The sequence below is a fragment of the Lepeophtheirus salmonis genome, chromosome 12 (assembly GCF_016086655.4).
Source record: "Lepeophtheirus salmonis chromosome 12, UVic_Lsal_1.4, whole genome shotgun sequence".
NCBI classification, from domain to species: domain Eukaryota; kingdom Metazoa; phylum Arthropoda; class Copepoda; order Siphonostomatoida; family Caligidae; genus Lepeophtheirus; species Lepeophtheirus salmonis.
Genome location: NC_052142.2, coordinates 10241011 through 10264855, shown reverse-complemented (window position 1 = coordinate 10264855; position 23845 = coordinate 10241011). Strand labels below are relative to the sequence as shown.

Genomic DNA, 23845 nt, shown 5'->3' with positions numbered 1-23845 from the left:
CCAGCATTTTTAAAAAAATACTTGACCACATTTCCAAAAACTTTTGTTAACAAATGTTCTATCTTGGAAGTATAATTCCTTGATTTACTATTTTTTTTTTTTTTGAGAATGTTATTGAGGTATTTTTAATAGGTCTTGTGTGCAAGAGCGGGTAATTATAACCAACTCATATAATCTATGAGTACTTACAAGTTACAATCTTGTGAACGAAGTACTTTATATATAAGATTAATCTTTGTTCACGAGATTGCAACTTGTAAGTACTAATAGATAATATGAGTTAGTTACAATTAAAACTAGATGAAACCTATGAAAGTAAGCTTCTTTAATGTCTTTTCCATCAATTATTCTGTTCTCAAAACGTGAAAGGGAAGACACAAGAGCGTATGGTAGCCCCAAGCTTAGTTTAAATAACAAGATTTTTTTTTTAAAATACAACTAAGTTTAGAGGTATATGGAAACATTAATCCTTATTTACATACATACCATAAGTACAGATTTGCTAATCCCCTTTTTCTTTTTGTGGCTATATCAGTGAATAAATTAGAGCGCCTTCTAAGCGTCATGAATTTATATATATATCCCTTCCATTGAACTACCAATAACTTCAGCCAATTTTTATTTGTTCATTTATTCGTCTTTTGAGCTCTGTAAAGGATTTTTTCAGACAAATACAAGCCTCTACATCCAACTTGAACAGAAACAATGATCACACTATGACGACTGGTCAATAAACTACAAATTCTGTGGTTAGGCATTTCATAGAAAGTAATCAATTTACAAAGTAATAGAAAGTTGTACACTCAAAATCAGATCGATAGTGTTTCAATATACCTATAAAACTATATTGAAGCCACCATCTAAGATAATAATTATAATTATACACATGATGAAGATAAAAAGATATAATGTTTGGAAAAAATTGTCAAAAGGCAAACTCTATAGACAATAAGAAAATGAACAAAGTCTATATTTTTTCCCCGTTCATCGTCAATTTTTTTCCCATTCGTCGTTCATTCGTTCAAAAAATGAGCAGAAATGTGAATCCTGTTCCTTTTTCTGTTCAATGTCCAGCCTGCTTGACTATAATATCATTTTTCTTATTTTTTTGCGGGCAATTTTTTAAATTATATTATTAAAATATATTTCATCTGCCAATTGTAGCTCTGGTCCTTATTTCAACGTACTCATATATAACATTCAATAATTTTTAGTGAGTTTTAATTTTGAAAAATTCTCCATACAGGTATCAATACTAATATCAATAGTGAGGGAAAATCTCAAAATTATCATTATAGTAATCGTTATGGGGTCCTTAATTCTCTTCTTTATCAGAAGCGAAAATAAAATTTTTAGTCTTTCCCTTTCAATATAGAACTAACTCTTTTGTATGAATTTTATTGTCTTCTTTATCTATTTTACACTCATATTCAGCATTTCTTAGGGGTTTTTTTTATAGATAAAGTAAGTTTATTTCTTTTTTGGTCAACGGCTACCCTCTACGGATATTTTGACATGGAAGAATTTTTAATTTTAGTAAATAGTCAAAGTATTTTATCTATCTAATCCATTAGATTTATTGATAAATGCAACTTTGCATGTCATTGTTGAAATTTAAATCCTTTATTTTGTAGATAAATTAGCTTTTAATTTAAATTATTTATTTTAGGACGGGTACCCACATTCTGAGAAAGAAATTAATAATAAAATGTTTCGAAATAGAGTATGAGATGTGTGGAAGATGAAATCATGATCTTCCATTTATGCAAGCAATTGGGCGTATAATCAGCGACGATAATAATGAGATGCTTCCATCCAACAAGACTCTTGAACTGCTCGCCAACTTCAAAGTTGAAGCAACTAATAATGTGGACATTGAAAGGTCTTTTAATATGTTTAATATTATCAATACTGAGTGAAAGATAAAATTTCTGGTTATAATCTTTCTAAAATTTTGATTTCGCGATATAATATAGCAAAATTTATGAATAAATTATGATAAATATTAAACAACTCTATGTAATTTAAATTATCCTTATAAAACAATATTTTTTTTAATATAAATTGCTTAATTTTGATATTTTGAGCGTTCATTTCTATACTTCAAAAAATCAAATTTGAACGCTATATTTTAAATAATTACAATATTAAAGATAAGTGTAATACTAATTAATAAAATATTTTCTATTAATGTTTTTCCCCCAGTTTTTTCAGTCATTTATATTTGTAACAAATTATTATCGACCTTATTTTTGATCCCATTACCCAAAAAATACGCAAAATATCCTAATTTTGACAAACGAATATTTAATTTACTTAATGCACGTAGTTATGTTTGTTATGACGACTAATGTATTTGCTTATTTTTGTTCTTCTATACTTAGTTAGTGTATGTCATGCTTTTAGGTCTGATGTTTTTACACAAGCGGTCATAAGAGCTAGGAAGCAATTTTTATTTTTAATGGAATATGCAGTTTTTACATTGAAAATGAAATAGTGAAAAAATAAAATTGCCGCAAATGGGGCTGAGGAGTTGACTCTTAATTATGCTACTTTGCCTGAAAAATTTATATTTTGTACGATATACGACTCCAATTATCAAAACTAAATTAAAATTTATTAATTATCATAATTGAATCACTAATATGGAAAGTATTATTCAAAATATGTTTAGTTTTCTCAATTTAAAAACTATATTTATATCATTTAAAAGAACAATGGTACTTTCATTTTGTCTTTTAAAGTTACGTAATTTAAATAAAGGGCCATTACTGCACAATAGTATCCTTAAAACATCAACAATTGTTATGTATAATTTTTTTAATGTTAATAAGTAAAAATCAAGTTTGCTGTTGTTAAGTTGTGTACAATTCCCTAGTATTAAATAAACAATACTTCTTTAATTACGAAATATAGGCTAATTACCATATATATTCGGGCATTTCTCTCTCTCTCTCTCTCTTTAGGGGAAAGTTTCAAAGATGCAATAAAGATTTCTATGTGACTTGAAACAATATTTACACTTTTTTCAAATTAAAATCAAAAATAATTATTACTTATTACTATTGGTTTTATATAAAATAAATATCTACACATTCCAGGAGTTAAATTTAATTACGTATTTAAGAATCAAAGTGTCTAAATGTCGTACTTATTATAGTTTTGATATTTAATTATTATAGTACAATTGAAGTTATTATAATTTTTAAAAACAATCTGGGAATAGATTTTTGAGATACTAATATTATCTTCCATGCCCAATTTATAATAAAAATTAATAATGTTGAAAAACTAAGAGTTGTGTTGGATGTAACCATGCAATATCTTTTAAAAAGTTGTAAGCAGTAAGTATACTGAATATTTATTTTTATTTTTACATAATAAAACTAGAAAGCTAGAAAAAATAAAAACCACAAGAAAAAAAAAAAAAAAAGAGAGAGCCTGATAGAGAGTAAAAGAGAGTTGAAAAAGAGGGGCCTTTTATGCATACACTTTTAGTTGAAGAAGAAACATCACACAAAAATATGTTAGTTAAAATATGAAAATCTCACAAATTTCAAACTGGGAATCTTCCTGGTATCCTTGCTGTAAAACTGATGGTTTGGAAAATGCAGATACATCTTCTCTTATGATGATTTCATGGGTTGAAAATGATAAGGAAGAAGAGAATTGGTTTCAAGATGAAGAAGGATCCTCATCACTAGGCTTATACTATGGTAACAATAATCCTGCATTTCAACAACAACAAATACAGCATGTGGAAAACGTTTTAGGCCTAAATCCTCAAGACTCATTTGATCCTGATTTAGATGAAGTAGATGAAAAATTTATTGATTCTCTTCTTAATAGTACTACACCAATTCAACTTCAACAACAGCAGAATTGGAGTCATAATACTCAGAATAATAGCTCACTGCTTGACTACTCTGACTTTACTTCACCTCCAATTCAACAGCAACAACAATACTTACCATTAACCATACCTAATCAAACACCCCCCAAAAAGCCCCAGTTTCGTTGGAGACGTCGTAAGCGAAGATCTAAGGCACAATATCCAGAAATGTCCCAATACTTACTTCCAATCGATTCTGGAGATGAGGTTCAACATTTGGGTCGTACTCTTGAATGTACACTTTGTGGTTTAAGAGGAAAAAGGTGTCACTTAACTTTGCATTTTAAAGCCAAGCATGCTGAAGTAATTGAATTTGACAAAGGATCTAAAAATAGTGCTATTCATGGTGCTTCTCAAGCTACACACACAAAAAGAAAACCGTCTAATAATGGTGCTAATAATAACAATAAAATGAATAACGGTGCTAACACCTCTAATTGGACTCCAGTGGGAAAGTACAAAATCTTAGACTTAGAAGAGGCTCTTGGTAAAGCATTTCTTTTCCTTAAAGACACTTTAGACGATCAGCCAATAAATAATTTATCTGGTCCTTCTTATCTTTACCCGGAAGGAAATTGTACCACTAGTAGCCAAATAGAATTGGCATGCATGAAAAAAATTTATAGAAATTATTAATGGTGCTAACCTGTGATTATTTATAACTTTCATTTCATTTTCATCTGGGAAGGAATGCAACTCTTTTTAAACTATGATGCTATCTTTTTTTTTTAACAAATAATAAAAATTACCTTATTGATAATAAAAGTAATACACACACATTTACATATATCTATTATTTAAATAAAACTTACATTTTGTACAATATTACTTAGTTACGTTTCTTCAAAATTCTTTTCGTAATAAAAACACTATGTCAGTAATTTATTTTATCCTTCATATTTAATATTTTCTATCCAACAATCATTATCTAGAAATACAAATTTAAAGATTTTTAAACTTTCCTACAACAATATTATCCTTTCTAGTCATTTAAAATAAAGTTACATGTGGTAGTTTCCTTATATTATATTTTTTTTTTTAAATTAACATATTTTAAAACACAAATCTGATAAATACATGATATAAAATAATTGAATATTTGCATCGATTTACTACTTCTGTGAGACGTAAAAAGCGTGATTTAGAAGTAATCAATGAGATGGGACTATATGAAATTGAAATACTGAATGCCTATAGTAGGGATCTTACAAAAGAGGAGTACTCTAATCCCCCCCCCCCATGTATTAAGCTGCTTGAACAGCGGATCGATAAGAAGTTTCGCTACGCATAAAACGCTAAATATACACATCTTTTAAATAATAAATTTGATGACTTTTTTTTTAAGAAATTACAAAAAAGTTTCGCTAATTATGTTCTAGAGTAATGATTCTTAACCTGGGTTGGATCGAAACAAAGGGGGGGCAATGAGTCAGTCTCAGGGGTTCGACGGGTCAAAACATATATGATTTGTGACGACACATTCCTTTGACCAATGAAGAAGGGTTTGGTGAATATTAATATGAAAGATTAAGAACCAGTTTTTAGAGGGTTTAAATTATACTATCAATGCAAAAATTCAAGAAAAAGTTACAATATTCAATTAATAACTTAAAACCTCCGAATTGACTTCGACATTTTTGGGGCAAAAATGACCCTTCTAATTTTTTTTAAACCTAAGGAAGCTTGACCATTTTTCTATCCATTAGTGAAAAAAATATAAAATATATGATTCAGAAATCAGTTTTTATGAGATGAAGTAGTTTGTAGTCGCTAAGAAATAGAGAATGTAATGAATTGCAGATTTGTGTGGCAGTTTGGGGCAAAAAATTAGCCCTTCCAGTTGACAAATAAATTTTTTTTAAACACATTAGGAAGCTTGAATATCTTTCTATTCATTGGTAAAAAAATATAAATATTTTTAACGTAACTATATTTTTGATAAATAGAATTTTTTTGAAGTAAAATTAAATACATTTTAATAAATCATAGCTATTTAGTGGAATGGTTTAAACGTTAATTTATCTTAAATTTGTAAATGCCTGCTACTTATAAAAAGTTGTTAGTAGCTATAAAAACTTACTTTGCAAAGTTTCAGTCCGATAGAAAATAATTGCATAGTTTCAAAAGCAATTGAAATCATGAACTTTCATATTGATATGATAAATATGATTTTAAGCTTTGTTGTTTCTAATTATATGAAATATAGATTTTGAATATCTTGTCTATTAAGCAGAAATGTATTTTTTTTCGAAAAGTGGAACTTTTCAAAATAAATGTTTAATTATATAATATGATTTCAGTAATTTTATTTAAAAAAATATGAATAATTGTTATTTCATTACAAATGACACTCAAAGTCGAACTTAATATTTTTTTGAAAATATTTTTCTAGTTGAGTTTTAAAAAATAATAAAACATTTTTTTAAATGTCTTTATTATTATTAGAATTAGAGTTATCTTTGCTTCAAGTTGAAAATGGATTGTAACAAAGCCTCTAATCGAAATTCCTACTAACGTAATGCAATATATTTCTGTGAATTATATAAATGTTATATTTTAAAATGTAAATTAAGATACATAATTATTAGACAATAATTTTAATTTATTTTCAAAGAGTAGAAACAATAGATTCAATAATAAATTCAAATATCAATTTTAATAATTTAATGGAGTCTAAAGTATTCTACAAATCTTTTTTTGAGTCAATCATCATCACAATAAATATATCTTTGAGAGTTATCTCATATAATCTCCATCCACATGAACTCATTTTTCGATCCAAATACAATTGGGAAGAATTAATTCATATGGTTTTTAACTATAACATTTTATAGAGGTACGTGGATGTTCCGGAATCACATTCACAAAGAGTTCCCGGAGCGGATCCTCTATCTCTCCTATCCAATCCTAGTAGACAGAGACAATTGAGTGAGAAAACGATACTATATAAAAATAATTTTGAAAAACAAATATATTTCAAGATGATTAGACATAAAAGATATTTACCATTAAACATTTCTCGCCATTAATTAAATAACACCATACAACAAAATGAAGGTCTTGGAGCGCCTGGAGGTTAAAATACACACATATTTTTCTTATTAAAGCCGTAAACACAAAAATGGCCATTAAAAACGTCAAACTTTACGGATTTGGCCTTTAAACTCTTATTTAAAACAAGTTTTTAGGGTATAACTATGATTCAGTGCCATATTTCGAGATAAAATGACTATATAGATGAAAATCAAAGTAAATGACAAATTTATGTTAACATTTTAGCATTGGAAAAATAACTATTTATTACTTTACCTTGATTATAATTAGTACAAAATATATATAATCACAAAAAATGGAGTAAAATGAAGGATCTTACTTAGAAGCTAATATCTTTATCTTCAAGTACTTTATATCATAGCTGAAGTTATAGAATAGATCTGATATTTCAATTTAAGAAAAAATATCCTTAAAAAACTCGATTTTTATTGATTTTTGTCAATTTAGTTTTTAATATTTCTTAAAAAATTGAAATAAAATTAGCTGGTTAGGTTGCGTTGAATATAGATTACAATAATATTCCGGAAGGGGGGAAATTGAATTGCTGATCAGTTTATAACTAACAATATAATGAATAATTCAGATGTGAGGAGATTAAAACAAGTTTAAAGATGCATCAATTTCAAAATAATTGATTAGTATTCATCCACTTATTAGTTACGTAGTTAGTTATAAACAAGGCTGTTGATCGGTGATTAATTGCAATATGGCGATAATATATTGCTGATCGTAGTATTGCAATTGGTCCTCACCTATATAGCGCTATATCGCAACTGAAATAGAAAAAAAAATCAATACGATCTATTTGTACGACATTACATTTCGTGTAATAGTGTTGTGGTTTTCGAGACAGTTCTTTGTCTTGTGACTGCTCTGGAGACTGTTTTTTTTACAGTTTTGGCCTCATCTTGTTCTTGACACAACCAAATCTTGGGTGTCGCTCAATTCAAGGTAGTCTTTCTTACTGAGGAGACTCAAAAAGCTATACAGTTCCTTCTTGAAGAGACCACTTTATTTGTAGGTTAACCATATAGACAGCTGTCTCAGGATGCGCAAAAAGAATGTCATTTCTTCACCCAACGTCCCAAAAAGATGGATGTGGCATAGGAAGTGTAAAGATACATTGATGATGACTCTGAAGGCGAAGAAAAGATCTTAGCCTACCAGAGGGTCAAGAAGGTATTTCAAAGATAAAATGTTGTGCTTCTCAGTTGTGCCACTAGTGAGCATTTGTTCTCCAAGGCCAAACAGATCCGGAGGAAGACTAGAATGCTGAGAGACGACAAATTTGTGAATCAGCTCCTATTAATATTAAATAACGGGCTAGAAGAGAATTGATTTATCCTAATATTTTATTATTCGACGGCAGACTATATTTTAGTTTTTTTCTTCATATATTTTCTTTTCTTATTATACTAAAATATTGTAAATAAATATATTTGAAAAAGGTGTAGAAATCGTTTATTGAAGTTAAAAATGTATATATATATACCTATATAGGCTTAGTTATAGGTTTAAAGAAATTGTATATTTGAACATGATTGCAATTAAATTGATCAGATCGCTGATTACCAATGACCTTGATCATTACATCGCTATATTGCAGTGTATTTCTGATCGCAATTTTCGAACGAATCTCAATTTTTTTCTTGATGGCTCACAAGCCTGGTTATGAACTCATAGTAATATAAAAAGTCAATATTGACATATATTTTTAATCATGGATGAAAATTCACTCTCTCAAATAGTGATGTTTAGTATCCTAAATTTGGATTTCCGATTCAAAATCTGAGATTAGTTTTATAAGTTAATACAGTCCACTAGTTTCGTTCACAGTAAACATTTATTAATCATATTCAATTTATTTATTTGTGTGGAGTTCGTAGATATTCACGCCAATATTATTTCAATATGTGACAAGCAGTGTAAAAGTTATTCAATAAGTTAGGTAATTGTAACGACAATTATAATCGACGCTAAACAACTCTTATCAAGCAAAGATTGTCCTTAGAGTAGGAAATGAAGCGGAGTTGACTTTTAAGAGGATTGAACTCAAAAAGCTCTGATACTCCACCCACAGTTCTCCTTATGTTCCCTCCTGTATTTTCCATGATATTTTTCTTCATGAAAGTCTTTTTTAAAATATATATATTGTATAGGATTATTTCATCCAAGATACAATAACTATAATATGCTTTACAGTCCAAACTATAGAGAATAAAGAGGCACATTATCTTTAAGGTTCTATAATCACCTTCTACTTGTTTTTAAGTGTGAAAAGATGCTCACAAGTATTAAGGAAATTAAGGGTGAGCTTTTTAAAGCGTCCAGCGCCTATAATTGTCCATATGGTCTATATGGACGTCAGGTACATCACGTAATCCACCTAATAAATCGAAGTTAAGTAAATTTGATAAAGATAAATGATATCTGTGTGATCCATATTACGGACACTGAAGGATTCTGATCAGTGAAATAGGTTTCTTGAGTAAGAAACAAACCATTTCTTTATTTAAGTAGAAATGCACACACAGATTTCAATGAACAAGTTGAGAATGGAGCGAAATAGTGAATAACTCTCTCTGTTTCTAATTCACACACGATCTTTAATTAAGTTTGAATGTTTTTTATGGTGCTGCATGTTTCTGGTAAAGTCTATAACGAGCCTGTAGATGATCTGTAGGAAATTATATATTCTTGAAGATAGAGGCAATGAGTCAAGAGGTGAGAAGGGACACAGTTTGCAGATCTTGATGTGAAGGGCATCTGTCTACTGAAGGATCCTTCTCTACACGGATAATGTAAATTGTAGAATATAATTTCCTTATTCATTTTATTAAAATTTTCATGTATTCCTTTCAGTTAAAAAGCTTGATCAAGCTCCGCATAAAGTTCTTCTATGGAAGATACATTGTCCATCATCTGAAAGTTTTTAATGTGATTTAAAAAAAATCATATTACTCTAACAGCCGAGATGAAGAAAGAAAAGCTTGGGAACGAACTGTTGGAATTGATTTCGATTAATAAAGATGAAGATTTGGAAACAGGGAGGGAATATCATATTTTTCGGGCTATGTAAGGGGCTTTACGACGAAATTTGTTAGTATCCTCTGATTCAAGTTTACAATCATAGGAGGTAAAATGAAGTTCAAAAAGGGCAGAATATTTTGAAGGTTCCTAATTTTGGTGAGGTACGCCTTGAATCCAAAGTCTTATTAATGACTCATCCTTAGGAAACATATGAAAATGTAGTTTTATTCTGTTTCCAAGGCCAGTTTCGATACTTTTGGACTTAGTTGCTCTGTTGTCACTACAACATCTTCGTTCAATAAATATCTTACCCATGATTATATACTTAAATAATTCAAACACTGTATGTAAGTTAAAATATCACTCTTCCAACTTAATGCTGTGTTAACTCATTATAGTTCAATATTAATATATTGAGCTATTCTATTTTGAATCTCTTTTAGTCATTCAGGAAGGAGACGTAGGGAGGGCCCTCCTATTCTTTTTTTTTTTTTTTTTTTTGACAAATAAAGTTATATTTTACAGATTGGGAATTGATATACATATTCAATAAAACAGTATTAAAATATACACATTTTATGTTATAGTTTATGTAAATTCAATAGTAATAGTCACAAGTTTTATGGAAATTCTAATATTATTACAAAATTTATCACGGATAAAAGAAAAAACATATTATTTCATAATTTTTTTCTCCCTCTGCTCTCCAGTCAAAAAACATTGCATTGCAGTAATTCCATTTGCTCTTTTCCTTTTTTTTCATTCCTTCAGTTTTCCCTTCTCTTTTTTGACGTTACAGCGCGGTAATCTTGTTCACTTATGATTATAGTTGATAATATTGTAGAGAAAAACGCGTGCAAGGAGGAGGGAAAAAAAAAGACATATGGTATCATTGTTTAAAATACTGATGTGATTATCATCTGCCTGCTTTATTATGATTTTTGAGGGTATAATGAATGTATTTATTAGCAAAATGTTTAATGAAGATATACTACGTATAATTGACTTCGACGTTTTTTATCCGTCACAGTAGATTTGAAAACGTCACACTCCGTGAAATTGTAATTCATTATGAACCTTATTCTCAGAATAATAGCTAATGAAACGACAAAGTAGAGTATTTGAAATATATTTGAAGCTCAAAGGTTAAAAAAGAAGGCTTTAACTAAATATAATCTACATACTAAAAAATAAACCATTAAACATTTAAGTCAAATATACAAAATTAAACAATTAAAATCATATAACTATTAATAATAATAAATTATAAATACAGAATATTGAAATAATAGATTGATCCAGATAATTTTTTCTTGTTCTAACATCGGAATTCAGTTAAATATGTCATAACTTTAGGTTGCAATACACAAGCGAGACGTGGAGTTTAATCAAAAAGATAATCACCCCTCTTCTTTATGTGGAAGTTGCTATATACAATTGTGCACAGGATAGATATATCTCTACCGATGAGATCTAACTAATTATTAATAATAAAGTAAATGTCAAAATCATAAAATTAGACAATAAATATACTAATAAAAAAATGTTATAAATAAATTCATCGTAAAGATTTAGAGCAAAAGCTAATTATGTAGTAATGTCCAGCGATATTACTCCCTATTAAGAGCATCAAAAAAGATTTTCCCCCATTATTTAGGTATGCTTATATAACAACATACTATTATCATGATGGATATACACAATTGTTAATTATAATGCAACACCCAATGTAACTACCCTCGTTGTTGTGACCATTTAAACAGTTGTTTTTGCCTTTTATGAGTTTTCTGAACACCATTTCTTGGAGCCCATCAACCATAGCTAAGCCTTTAGTGATAAAAAAGGAATATTTATTGACTATGTAATATTGGAAAACCTAATTATTATACCCAAGTCTTAAAGCGAAGTAAGTAGTCTCAGACAAACTAGTTGCAAACCATCCAAAGCTACTACCCCCGTTGTTGTGACCATTTAAGCAGTTGTTTTTGCCCTTTACTGAGTTGTGTATCATAATTTTTGATATGTTTAGCTAAAATAGAATCATATTTTATGGTTAGATTTAAAAAAAAATTGAATACTTGCTGTGAGATAGTACAAAATTCAGAGTTCCATTTCGATATTCGTAAATACTTTTTACTGATAACTTGATCATCATTTGGTGTGGATGACTCAAAACATTTTTATATGTATTTCTATATATGACATCAGTACCAACATCCTCCATTAATTTAATGATGGTTCCTCGGGAAGGGATATGTTTACCCTTGTATTTCTCCATAAATTTTTTGAACGTAGATGATTAGTAATGGATAAGGTTATATTACATGCAATAAGCATCGTTGTGAGATCAAAGTTAAAGTCTGACTTGATGTATTCCTCGTCAAATTGATTTTATAGATGAATATCCATACTCTTGTTATGAGATGAGGATAATGAGTGGCGTGTAATTCTAGACAGGGGACTAAAGGCACATTTATATCGACAAATCCGACAAACCATCTGTTTCTCATCCGGTAAGTATTTTCCAAATTCCTGGGCCTCCATTTTCATAAATCCAGACAGAAGGCGACGTCATTTTGGGGATTTTATTCAGTTCTCTATCGACTATCCCCATCTAATATTATTATATTAATATTGAATAATAAAGGCGGGAATGATAACGTTCATGATTGATAGAAGAAGATGTATATTATTTAATCAATGATGCCATAAGTAATTCTTTTTTCTCCTCGCACGCTTTTCTATTCTTACCAAAATTATCACCCTTACTTATGATTATTAATAACAGAGGAACTAGCATCCCGAGTCCCTCTGGTGTAGAGGATTCCCAAGTCCGTCGGTAAGCTTTATACATGCTTTTTCATTTTCCTGTAATCACCGACTGGGCAGAGATGGCTTCTAGGACCTCCATTGAATGGAGTACATACTCTTCCAGCCTTGGTGGAATAGGCATCATTTTATTTATAACCCAGCGCTCGAAATTACTCAGAAAGGCCTGCCGATCTTAGTGATCAGTGAAGGTAATGAAGCCACCGATCAGTGGAAATATTCACCGATCAACGATTTTTTTTTTATTTATTCAAACCGGACACGTTCATAAAATATGCATTCAATGATTTAGGGTGTTGGTGAGCGCTTCTCAGACCCCGTATAACACAGGAGTTACCAATTCAAATTAAAGTTAAAAAATTGGCAAGTAATTAACAAAGTATACTCATATTTAATTTTATCTCATCATTTTATTATTTTTAATCAGGCTGATAAAATAATAAATGAACAAAACATATTTACATAACAAGTAGTTAATAAATTGGTAAGTTAAACTTGCTTAGTTTCTTTCTATTCATCATCATTGGATCCGTTGGTCCCATAAATAATATATCAATAAGATCATGATCAGTCTTTTTCTTGAACTTACCCTTGATTCTCAGGGCTCAGAAATCACTGATTTTCTTCATTTTCGTAAACCAAGAGAAGTTCAGCACTTTCCACAGAGACTATATTTTCGGTGATCGGAGGCCCCATTCTTCGATTTGCGTATTTATACGTCCCCTAGGAATGTATGCTCTTGATCCCCCCCCCGCCCCTTCGCATTATTTTTTCCCTTAATTTGTAAATATGCTCACATATCTCATTGGAGAAAGGAGTATATCTCAAGATGTGGAGGACTTTAGTTATTATGATTTTATCCCAGACCCTAAGCTTTTCTAATCTGGTTATGGATACACCTTTAAAAACGTGAACGCTCCTTTCAATGATTGAAGTAATTTTTTTTCGTTTCTTTTTAGGACTCCAAAAGCCGACGTGGATACTTCGAACCCAAGTAGGGTTACTGATGAGACAAATTTGAATTTTCCAAATTGTGGCCTCAGATCTTCCTCACAATTGTTAACGATCATCTTCTTTCCTATATTAACCGATAGTCATACTGTATTTTAAATTTTCCCAAGTTATTGAAGATTGCACGATTGGATTCTGTCACTTCCTCTCTGGAGCATGAACAGAGAAGGGGACATCATCAGCATATAAGAGACACTTCAGTGTTATATTTCTCGACGATATACTTAATCTATTCATCGAAATTATGAAAAGAGATGGGGAAAGAAGCTCCTCTAAGGATAGATAATCTATCAGAGGGTCCCGGAATACTAACTATTGTTTTGGAGTTTCGAAGTATTGCAGATATCTTTTCAATCAAGCTCTCCGAAAAGCCAAAGAGTGTCAATTGGGGGGAGGTCATCGCATATGAAACCTAAATCTTGTAAGTCATAATCTGATATTATTTGTTCCAGATCTGAAGCACTATTTTTATTGGATGAACCATTATAACCCTGGGTGTCCCGATTTGGTTCTCGAGTTACGTTAAAGTCCCCCGCTAATAATAATTCCTTTCCGTCTAAAGGGCCAACTCCTCTGACCAGTTATGAAAACCAATTTTTAGAAGCATGGTTTGGGCCATAAACTGAGAACAATGTTGTTGGGGTTCCAAGGAAATCCGAATCGACGACAATGTAATTACTTCACGGGGCAGTTGCTCTTTCTAATGTGTTTTAATTTCACGGATTAGCACTGTTACTCTCCTTGAGGGGTGAGTTGATTATCTATTTACCTTTAAATAGAAAAGGACATGTGTCTTCAGAAGAAGATGGGTGATTTTATTTATATCGTGCACTCTTGAATCGACCAGGCCTTCCTATTCTTTATTGTTAAGATATTATTGGTTATTATTAAGACGTCATACTTTGTAATAAATAATATCACATTATAATACGGTGCTTCGTCCAAATTCAAATAAAGTAAATAATAATAAAGGTTCGGATGGTATCGTCAACTTCGTGGAGGTATTTACTTTTTGAGTTGCTGACATTTTTTAGAGAGTGAAAAAAAAAAAAAAATTAGATCCATATTAAAAATGAAATTAGGTCTTTAAGTTTATTAAAAGCAATTTTCCCATTGAACTCTTCTTTACAAAACGTTGAAGATTATTCATAAACATTTTTGTGAATGATTCCTTATATAGATATCATAGACTTAGGGGAGATTAGCAGAATATGAAATGTAATTGACTAAATCAGAGGATTTATAGCCTTTACCATAATGAAATGTTTACAACAAAATTTTTTTGTTGAATCGGTTTGTTCATCCGAAAAGATCTTATTTATGTCTATGAAACTGGGACGAATTATATCTTAAATTCATTTTTGGATTCCATAGATAGAAGTGGACTCAAAAGACTAACAGATGTCATGTACTAGACTACAATTCATCTTTATCAAATATTACAGTTTAAAAAAATACATGATTTACATTAAGAATTCAAGACTTGTTCTAATTTGTAAATACTTCAATTAAAAAAGAACAATCGCCTTGGATAATGACAGCAAATTGTAAAATAACCCCAATTTAATTAATTTTTAGATAACATGTCTTGTACAATTTGTTTGTAATTATATTTTTCTTATGAAATGAACAGCCAAGAACATTTAGTTAGAAAAAGAAATAGTTTATTTGATAAAATTAAGTGCTAAATTAACTAATAAGATTCGATGATTAAGTTCATAAATTTTGATTGAGTTCCTATTTATAAATAACGCGAAGTTTTAAAAATCTATTTTTTTCCATTAATTTTTTCTACAAGTTTCATGCAAATCGTACAATTTCATTAATGATGTAACGATTATAGATATTCACATAACATAATATCGATTAATAGTTATGTTCTCCGATTGATTTCAAGAAATGGTGAGCTGATATGTTGATTATAGAAATATTAAGAAGTTGATGATTGAATCACATCCATATTTACTTAATCTCTGGAGTTCTAATATTGGAACAGTTTTTATATGTGTGTGTAAAATGATGGCAATGCAGACACACAGGATTGCAGATATAAAAAAAAACAAAAAATGAGTTCTACAATACATGCAAAATTACAAATATAGGAAAAGGGAAAGAATAAAAGACTAGCAAAATCGAAAAATATACACATTTATACAATTTAATATCAAAATAAATTATTTATTCAGCGAAATATACTTCTTTAAATAAGATTACTCTACTTATGGACCATAGTCCATATATCATTACTTAGGCTAAACAAGAGAGAGAGAAAAATACAGATACATTGCACCTGATGAAGAAGGTGTCTTGTCAATTTAAAGAAAAAGCAAAGTAACATAAATCTTTTGGGTTCATTGAACGACACAGATTTGATTAAGAAGGTTAATCAAGAATAAAAATTTATCATCTCAATGAATATCCACAAATCTATCTAATTCTATCGATATGCCACACTAGAAAAAACAACTGAGTTTATCCCAATGTCCATAAGGACCAACAAGGGTAAATTTAAGTTATTCAAATGTTGAAATAAAAACTTATGATGTTTATAATATAGACAACTAGGTAAAAGCTAGGCGGTACGGTCATTGACGTTCTGCTGCCTAAACCTTAAATGAATCAATCATAGCCCTCACTACCATGATATCAATTTCCCTTTCAGACATGACAAATATCCTAAGTAGTTCTAGGAGGATTCGGCTTGTGAAGCTTTTGCCTTGTGACGAGCTTGCCTTGTACTGTTTTTTCGCCTTGGGACTTTTTTGCCTTGGATAATAGAAGAGGAAATGATGGTTATTCTTAGTTGTATATTTTTTATTTGAATTTTTACTGCTATATTCCAGCTTTGAGAAATTAGAAACAAAAAGGAGAACAGTCTAGTCAATCACAATTCTTAAACCTTAATACGCAGGATTCAAAGCATTGGGAAAGAATCACGGAATGCTACTGCTACGGTCCGTTGCAATGAATCATTGGCATTCATATGCAGTTTATTTCTTCATCAAAATACCATGAAAAGATATTGATATCATTACTTACATCAATGATTCTACTAGAGTTATTGGTCAAGATGGAGACCTTGTCAATGGAAGTCAACATGCATATGTGAATATGATATATATATATTCATATCATATATCATCATACCTCATTAACTTATGAGGTATCACAATCGTTCTGGATGAAAGACCAATGGCCAGGTAACAGCCCTGACTTGAATCTGATAGAAATCTGTGGACATTTATGAAGGAGAAGTGCAAGAGCCTGACCACTAGCACATACAAAGAGAAGCTCATACAGTAAGTCAAAACTGTCTGGCACCCCGAAATCTGAGAGAATCTGGTTGCAAGCATGTCTGGCAGAATCAGGGAAGTCATCAAGAACATTAATCGGTAGATTTTTCTATTGTCATTCCTTTTTTCCTATGAAATACACGGTAGTTTCTCCAGCGACAATCTTTTTGTGTCGCACCTAATATATATGAACAGTCAGAAATCCCTTTTGATTCTATAATACAATAAATTATGATATATATTTTAGCTTTATTTTTGTATTAAAAGAAACTGTATTGAATCATTATAATTAAATCAATAAATATTAACAATTTCAGGAACTAGATAACTTGAGGCATAATTCAGAATAATTTTTTGGCATTGTATAGGAGAAAAACAGGATAAAAAATTCTCAATTTTATGAGAATTTCCTTAAAATCACCATCAAGGGCTTTTGAAATTGTAATTCACGGTGATTTGTACAAAGAATCATTCAATACATGTATGAACTTCTTTTGGTTAGGTCTGAATGTATGATCTATTTGCTGTTCACATCCAATCTCCAGACATACCCTGAGTTGATGAAAACTTCCTGTTTGTTAAAGAATAACTAAAGCAAGGATTTTTACAAATCTGTCTGAATTAATTGAAAGGTTGACTAGTAGTATCAATGAGATTTTTAGAATTATTGTTTTTTTCTTCATTTTAAATATTTACTTATTCCATCGAATATTCGTGAAGCTTTTGTAATGCTATAATCTGGAACGTAGCAGTCGTTAGTAACTTGAAATTATCTTTTTTTGTAGCCTATATCTGATCCTAAATAAAACTTATTTATTGTTATTAGCCATTTCCAAAAAGATTGTCGTTACTATATAGATTGTAAAGAAGTGAGGGGCGTACTTCCACATGGCCCACTGGTGCCATGGAAACTGTACTACAAATTACTTATTGATTTACAGAATATATAAAATTTATCTTGAACGGTATAAATACATAGGTATATGTCGAAAATAAAACAGAAAGAAAATTATTATAAAATTTTATATTAACACCCCTCCCTACTATTATTTTCCCGGTGCATATGTCAAGTTTAAAGATTATATGATATAGATTCAACGAGTTAATGGTTACCTGGACTGGATTCAAATTTTGTTGAATGACCATGATTTCTGACAAAAGTAGTTCATTCTTCAAAATATTTTTTTATTTTTAGATTACATCTTTGTTTTCATCTATAACATTAATATACTGTTTGACTGAATTGAAGTCCATGGCGTAATAGTGAATAGTTTTATATAACATGAATTCTAAAAAAATTATTCACTTCAAAGATGATAATTTTTGTATTTTATAAGTAACCAGGCAGAGAATATATATTCTGTTCTGTCTATAAGTGTAACAACTGATATCCAATATATTTGGAAAATGTTGTTACAGGATTTTAGCTGCTTTAATGTAATACCCTGCTCCATTGGCTATGAAAACCTTCACTATTTTGTCTCTGAAATTGGAGGTAAGAACGTTGATGTCATTTTTATTGAATAAGTTTCGTTGATATAATTAATAATTGAAGGGTTAATTGATTTATACCGTAAAATTGTTAAATATTATACATTAGTTGTTCTTAATTGCAATATTGTTATTGCCAAGAATCGGTTTCAATATTATGGAAAACACAAACAATAACTTCGATCATCATCACCAACACCAGCAAACTTCTAAAGACGTTATTTAAATTTATGTTAACCATAGTTTCATAAAAAACATAATGAAATTGTTTATTGTATTAGTAAAAAATATATATTATGTAAATTTTATAATTTATAATTTTCCTAAATGCATATTAAAATAAAAAAAACGTTTTCCAAATAATACAATTATTACATATATTTCCAAACAATTTTTTTGAATTGTGTTTATTCAAAGACATTTCTCATTGTATGTAGTTACAAGTTCATTTTTCCATGAAGAAAGTAATATTTTATTAAAATAAAAATGAATGTAAAAAAGTTAATATATTTTTTTTTCAAAATTAATTAATATTTTATATATATAATATATCTTTTAAAGGGGATGTATATTGCAATCGATTCTTTAATCGCTGATAATTTATATAAAAATATATTAAGTTCAGAAAATTATTTTAGGTTTTTGGCAAAGCTTTTATTTATCATTTGATTGAAGTTTTGAATAAGTTATAAGTAGAAAAACGCATTAAAAACCGAATTAACGTGAGGAATTTGGAGCTTTATTCAAGTCACATAAATTATTCCAATTCTGACATTTCCAATTTTACTGCTTAAAAAATTATAATGCTTGTATCCTCAAATATTCCACTCCATTTCGAGAATTATCCAAATTTTGAAAAGTGCATTGTACTTTACGCTGGCAAAATGTATTGTCACTTCTACATTACCAAGTAAATGGAGTTTCGAAGTAAAAAAGTTTTATCCAAGATCTATTAAGCATTAGAGGATAAGGATATATTTATTGAATTAGAAGAACCTACCGACTCGACGGTTATCCATGACGGTAATGGTGGTTGGTCCTTAATATGGTCCTTCTTTGTGTCGTCTTTATCTCATTAATTTGGAAGGTGTACAATAATTACATGTGTTGTTGTAATAAGTAAAAGCAACGTTTTACCTCTAATTTCAGAAACATAATAGTCAAGGTTTTCATTACCAATGGAGAAGGGTATTGCATTAAAGCAGCAAAAAACCTTAAACAATATTTTCCAAATATCTAATATGTAATTTGTTACGCGTATAGTCTGAACAGAATATCAACACTCTGTCCTGATTACTTCTAAAATACAAATATTATCATCTCTGAAGTGAATAATTTTTTCAGAATTCAGGTGATATAAAAAAATTCAGTATTACGCCCAGGACATCAATTAACTCAAAGAGTATATGAAGGTTATAGATGCAATCTAAAAAGAAAAATATATTTTGAAAAATGATCCACTTTTGTCAGAAATAATTGTTATTCAACAAAGATTGAATCCAGTTCAGGTAACCGTTTAAGAATTAAAAGAGAGATCGCCGCTACTCTCAAGTGTACCTATCATTGAAAATCCATGCCAAAATATTCATCTTCAACCTTTCGAAACTAAATGACAGGAGGGAATAGAGAAAGACAAGGAATACATCAAATTGTGAGAATGGGCACCTGAAACCATAAATTACGATAGCCAGGTTTTTAAATACATAAACACTCATATTGCTAAATTTGATTTTGAAAGGGGTTTCAGTGGTATGTCGCACATAAATGTACCAAAAAAGTACCATCTGATGAGACTATAGGTAGATCCAGTCATTATTATTTATCCGTGGACAGGGAGCATTAGGACTTGTTTTCAGAACTCGAAAAACCTGCAGCACAATGACTCGGAACCAGAAAGACCCTGAGCATGAGGACTCGGACTTTACCCGAACACTGAAAAAATAAACTCAATTAAAGCTCTGAATATTAGGTCTTTACTATTTTATTTTATTGTATTAAGTAATTAATAGTCCATACAGTTTTTTATACTAACCCTTGTCATAAATCTATACTTTTTCTCTTTCTCTATCGTCGAAAAAGGAATTAAACATCCTTATAAAACAATTGTACAATGAAAATTAATATTTTTAATATTGAAAATAAAATATAATAGGTTATTTGTCTTTGTTACATCCATAATATTATTTTTAAAATATGTTATTATTCTTCACAAGAAAAGTAAGTAATATTCTTATTTTATGTCCAATGCGTTGAAGAATAAATAAACTTAAAAAAATTAAATTACCTATAATTATAGTTGATAATATTGTAGAGAATAACGCGTGCGAGTAGAAGGGGGGGAGAAAGACATATGGTATTATTGTTTAAATACTGATGAGATTATCATCTGCCTGCTGTATTATGATTATTTATATATATTATTTTATTATATGATTTTTGAGGGTATAACGAAAGAATTTATTAGCAAAATGTTTAATAAAAATATACTACGTATAATTGACTTAGACGGTTTTTATCCGTTACAGTGGATTTGAAAACGTCACATTCTATGAAATTGTAATTCATTATGAACCATATTCTCAGAATAATAACTAATAAAACGACAAAGTAAGAGTATTTCGAAATATATTTGAAGTTCCAAGTTTAAAATAGAAGGCTTAAATTAAATATAATCTACATACTAAAAAATAAACCATCATACATTTAAGTTAAATATACAAAATTAAACAATTAGAATCATATAACTAATAATAACAATAAATTATAAACACAGAATATTGAAATAATAGATTGATCCAAATAATATTTTCTTGTTCTAACATCGGAATTCAGTTCAATATGTCATAACTTTAGGTTGCAAAACACAAGCCAGGCGTGGGGTTTAATAAAAAATATCATCCCCCTTTTTTCCTCATGTGCAAGTTGCATATACAATTGTGCACAGGATAGAAAAATCTCTACCAATAAGATCTTAATTATTAATAATAAAGTAAATGTCAAAATCATAAAATAATGTTAGATTTAAATCCATATCTTCTTCCAATCTTAGTACGAACAGCTTCTAGAATCCCACTTTCATTTATTTCATGTTTATCTAAGAAAATAAAAGTTAATCCATGCAGTAAAATTTTAAACCTTAATTACTTATCTTAGATATAAAAATTATGTAGTAATATCCGGCGATATTACTCCTTATTAAGAGCATCAAAAAAAGACCCCTGGTGATTTATACTTGTATAACAAAATACTATTATAATGAAGGATACACACAATTACTAATTATAATGCTACACCCAATGTAACTACCTCCGTTGTTGTGACCATTTAAGCCGTTGTTTTTGCCTTTTATGAGTTTTTTGAACATCATTTCTTGGAGCTTATGAACCATAGCTAATCCTTAAGTGACAAAAAAGTATTATTTATAGACTATGTAATATTGGAAAACCTAATGATCATACCAAAGTCTTTAAGTCGTAAATACTTTTACTGATAACTTGATCATCATTTGGTGTGGATGACTCAAAACATTTTTATATGTATTTCTATATATGACATCAGTACCAACATCCTCCATTAATTTAATGATGGTTCCTCGGGAAGGGATATGTTTACCCTTGTATTTCTCCATAAATTTTTTGAACGTAGATGATTAGTAATGGATAAGGTTATATTACATGCAATAAGCATCGTTGTGAGATCAAAGTTAAAGTCTGACTTGATGTATTCATCGTCAAATTGATTTTATAGATGAATATCCATACTCTTGTTATGATATGAGGATAATGAGTGGCGTGTAATTCTAGACAGGGGACTAAAGGCACATTTATATCGACAAATCCGACAAACCATCTGTTTCTCATCCGGTAAGTATTTTCCAAATTCCTGGGCCTCCATTTTCATAAATCCAGACAGAAGGCGACGTCATTTTGGGGATTTTATTCAGTTCTCTATCGACTATCACCATCTCATATTATATTAATATTGAATAATAAAGGCGGGAATGATAACGTTCATGATTGATAGAAGAAGATGTATATTATTTAATCAATGATGCCATAAGTAATTCTTCTTTTCTCCTCGCACGCTTTTGTATTCTTACCAAAAAAATCACCCTTACCTATAATATACGCGTTATATTTTATAAAAATGGAAATGTGTATAAATTTTACCTTACTTTAAGGAAAACATGCTATAACATTAACATAAATTTTATTTTTAAATTTGACAATAACTTTATTAAAATTTTAATCGAACTTCCGTAGTATCCCTAAGAATTTGAGTGTTCTTTGACGTCCTACATAGTATTGAATTCATTATTCAACAATGATTTCATAATTAAGGAGTTAATATGACTTAAATATTTAGCGGACATGGGAGTTTAATATTGTAATATCTAGTATCCATATCGTCTACTTTTCTCATAATTTTATTGAGTGTTTTAGCATTTTAGAACACAAATGATCTAGGACTGGATCCATTTCTTTAAATCTGAACATTTAGTAATTCATTCAATCTTGATTAAAACTGAGTGAGATAACGGATTAATAATGTTACCATTCTTAACTATACAACATTTGTTGGGAAGCTATAATTATGCTTATGATAGAAAATCGTTTTTGGAATAGGACTAGAGTTTAGAATCGACTCCGAAGTCAATCTTGGTAATGATTTAATTGATATAGAGTAGGATTTTTGTTTTTCCTTTCTTTCCTACACTGTCAAAATTCTTCGCAAAATACGCCATGACAGCTAATGCCGCTCTTCTCAAAAAACATTCTTCAATTGTCAGGGTTACCGCGTTACTTTTAGGACTTTTTTTTTTTTGCATACCCGTGGATAGTATTATTTTTGACTTTGATCATAATATACTAGCAAAGGGTTTCCAGACATGTCCGGCCATGGAGGGAGCGGGACATCATATTGGCAATTCTCAAAAAAATTGAAAAATTATTAAGAAAATAATTATATAAAGATAATTGTTCTAATATAATATGAATGTTTCGTCTTTGTCGAGAAAGATCCTGATAATTGTAATTATCTTGCTAAAAAAAATAACGACGGATCGGAATATTGACTATATTTTATACTACATATATTAGTTATACGATTTAAATCTGCTTAAGTAAGGTAATCAAGAAAGTGTCATCATAGCAACCCCCCACCCCCCTTAATATTCTTACTACTGGTTCTTGTAATCTAAGTATGTAGTATTATCATGAATTTATTTTTAAAAATATCGTTTAAA

The 23845-nt window shown here is 29.5% G+C and overlaps 1 long non-coding RNA gene across 1 annotated transcript; it reads right to left on the bottom strand.

Moving 5' to 3' along the window:
- Nucleotides 1-21208: 21208 nt before the first annotated feature.
- LOC139906734 (uncharacterized) lies at nt 21209-22717 on the bottom strand. Its single transcript, XR_011782555.1, has 3 exons — nt 22059-22717; nt 21907-21996; nt 21209-21847 (listed from the first exon to the last, which is right to left on the bottom strand). It is a non-coding gene; the product is annotated as an uncharacterized lncRNA (long non-coding RNA).
- Nucleotides 22718-23845: the final 1128 nt, after the last annotated feature.